At 38.8% G+C, this 8486-nt stretch overlaps 1 long non-coding RNA gene across 1 annotated transcript; it reads left to right on the forward strand.

Moving 5' to 3' along the window:
* Positions 1-635: 635 nt before the first annotated feature.
* On the forward strand, positions 636-7673 carry LOC111814903. Its single transcript, XR_002819762.1, has 3 exons — positions 636-646; positions 2539-2546; positions 7485-7673. It is a non-coding gene; the product is annotated as an uncharacterized LOC111814903 (long non-coding RNA).
* The last annotated feature ends 813 nt before the right edge of the window (positions 7674-8486 follow it).

An 8486-nucleotide genomic window follows, 5' to 3' on the forward strand; every position in this document is an offset into this window, starting at 1 on the left:
CGCTGCGCCTGGGCTGGGACTGGTCCAGCCGGCGCAGGGTAGCAGGAAACTCTCCGCACACTCACAGGACCTGGGCTAGGATTGGGTCTGGGGGCTCCCGGAACTCGGCAAAAAATCCTACTCGGCGGGCGGGGTGGGGGAGGCACCTCCAATTTGTGTTTTTGACAGTAACTATTCTAATGGATGTGAGGTGACACTGTGTGGTTTTACTTTTTCTGCTCTTAATATTTTTTAAAGTTTACTGATTCTGGTACGTTTACAGTACATAGTGACTACATTCTTTGTGGGGAATTAGAACATGTTTGCCACATCTTAGTTCTTTTTGTGTACCCTCTCCTACCTCTTCTTCCTTCTCTTGCTCTCCACTCTTGCAAAATATTTGCCTGTTTTCTATTACCTTTTGTGATGGATAGCTGACTAGTGGTCAGCTTCTTACACCCACCTAAATTAAGCTAGCGTGGTGCTGGGTGCAGGAAGCCCACCTGAGGATTGTTGCCAGCAGCATAAAGGCAGAACAGGAGAAGCTGCCCAAATGCTGTTAGGGATGCTGTTTGGAGAAGCTGTTGGAAGCTGCTAGTTCACATGGGCTGTTCTGCTAGAGGACCTTGTCATGCTGGCTTTCCCAATGAACTTTGGAGAAGCTTGGGTCCTCATCTTGGGCATCAATTCCTGGCTCTGGGGGGGGAAGATGGTGCGCTGCTCAGCCTCATGAAGTTTGGCACATTGGCTTTCCTGATGGGAACTCGGCTTTCCACATCATCGAAGGAGCTCAGGACCTCACTGTTGCTAAGGATGACTATGGTACTTTTGGGGGAGCTCTGGCACTTAACTTGAGCGTTGCTTCCTAGCTCCAGTTCAGATCCCTAAGCCTGCTAGCACAGATCCTTCATCCCAGTGGCATAGACCTCCTAGCTTCCACCACTGACTTTTGGGGCATTCCAGCACAGACCCATGAAGCGGCCTGCATGGGACTGTTGTGGGCTCTAGGCTTCCAGTTGGACTAGTGGGAGGCCTTGCTATGAGCTGTAGGCCCTCAACTGGACTTGTTAGTATTTAGTATGTGGATAGAGTTCCTGCACTTGTAGTATGTTATTCTTGGGTGATTCATTATAAAATACCATTACAAACCATGTTCTGTACTATATTGTCCACCTTGCAAAAAACCCAAACCATAGCATCTATTAATTATTTTGCTCTTCATTTATATTTTGGGTTTCTCATGTAAGAGAAACTATGTGATATTTAAAAATGTGTGTTTGACTTATTTTACTTAACATTCTGGTCTCGGGGTACATCCAGTTTTCTACAACTGACTGAAATTTATCCTCTTCTACAGCAGAGTAGCATTCCATTACATATACACACTACACTTTTTAAAATCACTTTGTTCATGAACATACAAGCCACTTCCAAGGTTTAACTGTTATGAATTTGCAGCTATAAACACAGATATGGGTATGTCACTGTAACTTCTTGGGGAGGTAGCCACAGTGAGAACAGCAGGGTTGCTTGGAATTTCTATGTTTGTTTTTTTTGAGGAATCTTTATGCTGATTTCCATAGTGCTTGTATTTGTTTATATTCCTACCAGTAATAGAAAGGGTTCCTTTTTTTCCACAGCCTCACCAGATTTTGTTACTACTTGCTATCTTGATGATAGCTGTTCTTTCTGGAATAAGATAGAATTTCAGTGTTGTTTTAGTCTGCATTTCTCTAGTGGCCAGAGTGAGATGTTGAACATTTTGGTCACGTGTCTATTAGCCATTTGTATTTCTTTTAGTAAATGTTCTATACACATTTTAAATTGCCTTCTTGCTAATGAATTATTTTACTCATAGCTACATGGATAAATATTAGCACCTTTTTAGATGTGTCATTTACAAATACCTTGGTGTAGAGCTTTGGTGCAGTTATTACCTTAGCACCAGATCTGGATCTACCAAGTTCAAGCTGGTTCAGGTGGGTGTGGCTTGGGTCTGGCTGCTGTGCTCCACTTCTTCCTGCTATAGCCATAACCCTCTGGGCCACTCTGGCAAGATGTTCTGCTCCTGGATCAGCTGGGTGGGTTTTGCCTCTAGCCTCTCTGTAGGGAGTTCTGCCACAGGGTTCCACACCGGGCTGTCTGTTGGAGGAAGTTCGAATCACACATTGGGCCTGCGTGCTGGCTGGAGTGAGGATCCCCCTATCTGTTTTTATTACAACTTTATAATGTCTAGTCACCCCTCCTTATCTGTGGATTTGACACCTGTGGATTCAACCCACCACAGAATGAAAATTTGAAAAGAAACTGTGTATTATGTGAATATGTATAGGTTTTTTTTCTTACCCTCTAACAATACAATAGCCATTTACAAAGAATTTACATTATATTCATATAAGTAATACAGAGATGACTTCAACTACACCAGAGGATGTGCACAGCTTGTGTACAGATACTGCACCATTCAGTATGGGGAATGTGAGCTTCTACACTGTCGGTGTCCTTGAGGAGTCCTGGAATGACTTCCTTGGTGATACCAAGGAATGACAGTTTCCTCAGATGGGAGTGTGATGCCTACAGCTTTGATGTTTTTGCTTTTATTTGGCTATCTGGGGTCTTTTCTAGTTTCACAGGAGTTCTAGGATTATTTTCTATTTCTTCTGTAAAATAACATTGAAATTTTGATAGGTTGGTATTGAATCCATAATCACACTTTGAATAAGATGGATCTTTTAATAACACTAATTTGTCCAGTGCATTCACATGGGATAACTTTCCATTTGTGCATGTTGTCTTCAATTTCTTCCATAGTTTTCAGTGCGTAGATCTTTATTCTCCTTGCTTATTATTAATGTTTTGGATGCTATTGTAAAGGGGATTGTTTTCTTCATTTCTTTTTCAGACTGTTTTTCTTGCTTTATATAAACACCATCAATTTTTGTATGTTTCTCTTGTAACTTTCAACTTTACTAAATTTAACAAGTTTTTTGGTGAAGTCCTTAGGATTTCCTGTATATCAGATCATATCAGGCCAGCCAGATAGCTCAGCAGATTAAAAAGCACCTGCTTGGGCAGACACAGGGGCTGGGGTTCAGTCTCCGAGTGCCATGCCGGCTGTGCCCCCAGGGCACACTGAGACAGTGATTGAGACTGGGTGTGCTGGCACGAACCTGGAATCCCAGCCCTTGGGAGGCTGAAAGCAGGAGGATCACTATGAGTCTGATCTGGGTAGCGAGACTCTTTAGGTCTTGTACTAAATACATAAACAGATCATATCATCAGCTGATAGACACAATCTTACTTCGTTTCCTTGTTGGATGCCTTTGTATTTCATCTTCTCTAAGTAAGGAGGACTGCCAGTCTTCTACTGAGTTAAAGTGGCATGAATTGTCATCCCTTGGCCATTCCAAATTTTGGAAGAGAATTTTTCAACTTTCTTCCACTGAGTATGATGTTTGCTGTGGGCTAGAACAGTATGAAAATTATTTGTAACCGAATAAATTATTTGTTTTTTTAAATTAATTTTATTGAGAAATAGCAATGAGAGTTTCAAAACCGATTAATAGGACAGTTTCAATAATTAATACATTGTATATTGTTGTCTTCATAGTGATTATTCATAGTACAAAAATGCAGACATGATATCCCATCCAAACACTATTAGTACAAATCTTTCTTCTCATTGAATTAATAAAAAGTAGCTATATATCTATCCTATTTTGTATATACTCTTGTTTAGTTTTTTCAGAGATAGGTATTCCATTGCCATTTAAATATTGTAGGTATGTGAATTCATCAAAATAATCCAATGTAGTCCTGTAGTCTATAATAGTAGTAGGTTATCTGTAGGACTGGCAGTATCAGAAGTTGTTGACTTGAGCCTTTGACATCTCAACATATTAATATGACTTTACTTTTTATACTTCAATTTTATACTTTTCTGCTGGATGGTTAAGACCAAGATAAAGCAAGACCTATGTAACGAGAAATGTAACTTTTGTATCTGACAAGATCAGTCAAATCCCCTCAGTATTTACCCTGAAACCCTGTACCACAGTTTGTAGATCCTTTGTCGGTGTCAGCCATGTGGATGAGTCACGGCCATTGCTTGATCAATTTGCTCTCTGTGCAAGCCTGACAGAATGTTTTCTCTCCATGTGACTCTCCTTAGGCACACTCTATATCATTGATCACTTTCCTCTGTTGCCCCATAATCTCCTTGATCAGTAAGTTTGGGACACTACTGAGTTGCAGGATGTTACCGTACAGGTTCTCCTATGTCCTGAGTCCTCACGACCTTGAAAGGCTAGGCCCAAAGTGTTGGCTGTCCTTTCAGCCCTTCTTTTTCTCTAATTTTTGGTCTGCAAATTTAAGTTGTTAACCCTCCAGAAGAGAAGCTTAATTATATTATTACCCTATAACATAGACAGTTGAGCTTAACCTCACTATCTGTCTGAATATCAAACATCTTAGACAGAACATGAAACAGATATTTTCCTTTAAGTATTGATATGTTAAACTTTTTTTTTTCTTTTTTTCTTTTTTTCCTCCAGAACTGGGGATTGAACTCAGGCCCTTGCACTTGCCTAGGAAATGCTTATTCTACTGAGCCACCTCCCTGGCCCTGATATGTTAAACTTTAAGTCCATACAGATGTGAAGAAAAAAAAGTAAAAACTATTGTAAAAAATAGGAATAAACAATTACATTTTTACCCAGAAATTTAGAAATCTAACCATATACAGCACTGTAGCAGGACAGTCCTGTTACATTTTTGTTTCTTGTCTCTTGTTTTCGTTTGTTACCCTTTTTATTTTAAACAGACATTTGCTTGAGAGACAGTATGGCAGTAATTGCTATGACATGGCAAGCAGTACATATTTAGAAGAACAGAATAACAGGCATTCCAAGCATGACCCTAGTGTTACACATTGCTATCTTCAGTGCAGTTGCTTAGTTCACAGGTATCAGCATATATAGTTAGAATGAGTATCCTAACCAATTAACTGCTAGTTTCAAAAACCTGCTGAAGATTCTCAGAATCGTTGCCTTAACCTTCTTGTGCATATAAATGTATGGTTTTGGCCCCATCATGTTTCCTAGCTTTTCTCCTTGCCCTCTCTTTGTTGTCTAATCCTCAAGTTCTCACTTTCCTTTTATTTGTTTTATACCTTTCTATTTTTATTTCTTCTTTTGAGTTCTTACACTAGGGAGGCTATATGATACTTACCATATGTGTGTCTGGTTTATTTCACTTATGAGTACATCTTCAAGTGGCATCCACTTCAATATAAAGGCTTCGAGTTTATCATTCTTTTTAGCTGAGTAATACTCCATTGTATAAAAATACCACATCTTTTTCATCCAGAATAAATTATTTGAAGGGTAGAATTTCCCTTCTGGATTGGATTGATGTATATGAGATTGATAATACTATACTTGATATTGTTGGCAAGGTGGTGTTTGCAAGCACAAATAATTTATTTTAAAAATATAAAACTAGGAACTACTGTAATTGTGTTTCAGTAGGTGAATAAGCTAGTATATTCATAAAATGACATAGTGCTACACAGAGAATGAACTGTTGACTGACATGATAATATGGATGAATTTTAAATGCATTTTGTAAAGTGAAAATAGCCATTTAGATGCCATCCTAGGAAAGTTAAGATGGTAGTCATGGAAGACACGCAAGTATGTGGTTGCTAAGGAATGGATATAATGTTTTAATTAACATTAACACTGTTTTAAGTGTTATAAATATCCACATTCATGGAGCTGGGCATATAGCTCAGCAGTGCAGTGCCTGGCTGACAAGTGTAAGATACTGAGTTCAGTTTCTGCCACCCACCACCCTCTTAAAAATCCGCATTTACTGAGGAATGTAAAATAAATGAGTTTGTTTTAATAAGCAAAGATCCATTTAAGAGTGCTAATGTTATTAGCTGAAAATAAACAGAAGAAATAAGATGCTTTCACGGTTAACAAAATATCTCCCCAAACATTCAAAATAGAAAATAGTAAATCTGCAGTCTAAAATCCTGTCAGATTCTCTCTTAACCAAATAATCGTGGTTAGTATCACTGATCACCTCTATTACTTGGATCTGATGCACCAGGATGGGTTTATCATCTGTGTTATGCTCAAAAAATGTAACCATCATCTGGTCATGAGAAAACATAAGACAAGCCTAATTTAATCTGCAGAACAATTAACCACTTGTCTTCAAAATGTCAAGGGAATGTTGGACTGGGAAAGATTCAGTAAGTGTTATAGCTCAGACAACCTGACAACTAAATGCACAGTAAGATCATGGATGTGGTCCTGGAATAGAAAAACAGTTAATTTGAAAACACTGAGGTTCATGAAAAGGAAATTTCAATTTAATCCATAGCTATTTTTACTAATGTTAACAGTGTACTGGTCTTTAAGGTTAAAATTATTGTAAAATAAAAGTAAAATTTGGTCTTTAAGAGTTCATATATCTTACAGTGACTCATAAAATACCAATGGAGCAAAAAGCCTATTTTTGTATGACCACCAGTGTTTAAATACTTTTGATGATTTATTGATTTTGTAATTTAAAATACATTTCACTGATTGTTATGTTGAAGTTTTAATAAAAGATTTTATAATCAGTTTAATTTAAAAAGATAGCTAAGAGTTTAAATTTTAAAGCAAATTCAGGAAAATGAAGTAGCAGCACTAACACAGATGTATTTATTATGGGATTTTGTTTTTCAGCCATATATGAGCGCTTCTTCACTTTCTTCCACCATCCCCTCCCCTTTACTAAGCAAACTCAACCATCCATCTTCTGCCTCCTCTGTGCTTATTGCATATTACAAGATCTGATTTGAATTTCCTATTTTGGAAGGAACAGTGACTCAAGAAAGCAGGCAAGGCACATAGGGCTTCTCTTAGTGACTGCTATGGTGGCCCAGGCCTTTATGGTGGTTGCAAGTGTAGCATGTGTAAGATGCCCAAGGTTGTATCATCCTAGTCCACTGGCAGCTTCACTTGGAGTTCTGATAATTGGAATGAGACTGGTTGTTTGGCAGACATAACTATTCCTTAGGCTTAAGCTATGAATTTTTCGTTGTTTCCTATAGCTCAACCTCTATGGTAAGCCCTGCCAAATACAAAATTCAGAATCATAATCACTTTCAAAAAGCTGTTTGAAAGGAAATAAACATGAAAGCATCATTAGTGCTAGGTGAATGCAGAAGAGGCTTTAGAGATGTGATAATCGTGCCCTCATCTCTTTTTCCATTTGGTTTTGGGTATGTATTTGTTAAATACTAATATCTGTAATATTGGTCTTACAAGACTATCCTGCTCTTCAATACTTGGAATATGAGAAGCACTCAGTAAATGGTAACTGTCACCATGGTGTTGGTTATGAAGACTTACAGGCCATTGCAAGACAGAGTTCATGGCTCTGGATAACTTTGGTGAATGTTGTGGTGGACGCTTGTCTCAGTCTTTGTGTCTTCTTCCTTTCAGAGATGATGAAGAGAAAAAAAAGTCTCCCTCAGAAGGCACTGATGAGAAGGCTAATGGAACGCATCCAAAGACCATCAGCCGCATCGGGAGCACCACTAACCCGTTTTTGGACATTCCTCACGACCCAAATGCTGCTGTGTACAAAAGCGGATTCTTGGCTCGGAAAATCCATGCAGATATGGACGGAAAGAAGAGTAAGCATCACTTGTGGTCATTTTCTATTTCATTTATTTCATCTTGTGGTACAAATTTTGAAATGAGTTTATCTGACATAAAATCAAGGATGACAAAGTATATTTTTCAAAGGATTTAAAATGTATATATGTATATTTAAAGAAGTATTTTTGAAGTTGGAGCAAGCCTCCAAACTAAAGTAGAGACCCCTTGTGGCCACAGATCTTCTCTTAGTAGAATCCTGGAAGTGGAAGTCTTCTTCTGTGTTCTTTCTATCCCGGCCTCTTTCATTTCTGTAGCCACAGCCTCAGAAGCTATAATGCTGACTACTTATTGTGTCCTTGGCAGCAAAAATATAGCAGTGATAGGATGGGAAAGTTGCCTGCCTGCCTCCATGAGATTTATCTCTCTGATCACCGAGGGAAAGGTTGCAGTTGTAACACATAAATGACTCAGGAGGTACCATCCGGAGACACAGGCTGGTGGGAGGAAATTCATCTCCAAAGCTTATGTGCACTGGTGGGTCTTTGCTAAGATGACCTGGGGCTGTGCAGAAGATCTGGTGTAATGAGGACCAGAAAATTGAAGAATCTCATCTGATGGCTCCATATGTCTCTGTGAAGGGTGAGGCCTGTTTATTTTCTCATGAATAGTGCGGTTTGAAGTTTGAGAGGATCAGAGTATGTTAACACAGAACAGTCTTTGCAGAAAGTGAAATCATTGAACGGGATATGAGATGCTGATACATATGCTAAAATTAGTAGGCTTAATCTTAGGGGTGCTGCTCTCCACCTACAGACACAGAGATGGAGTGAAGAGAGGAACAGT

The sequence above is a fragment of the Octodon degus genome, unplaced genomic scaffold, assembly GCF_000260255.1.
Source record: "Octodon degus isolate 3935 unplaced genomic scaffold, OctDeg1.0 scaffold01444, whole genome shotgun sequence".
In the NCBI taxonomy this organism is placed as follows: Eukaryota; Metazoa; Chordata; class Mammalia; order Rodentia; family Octodontidae; genus Octodon; species Octodon degus.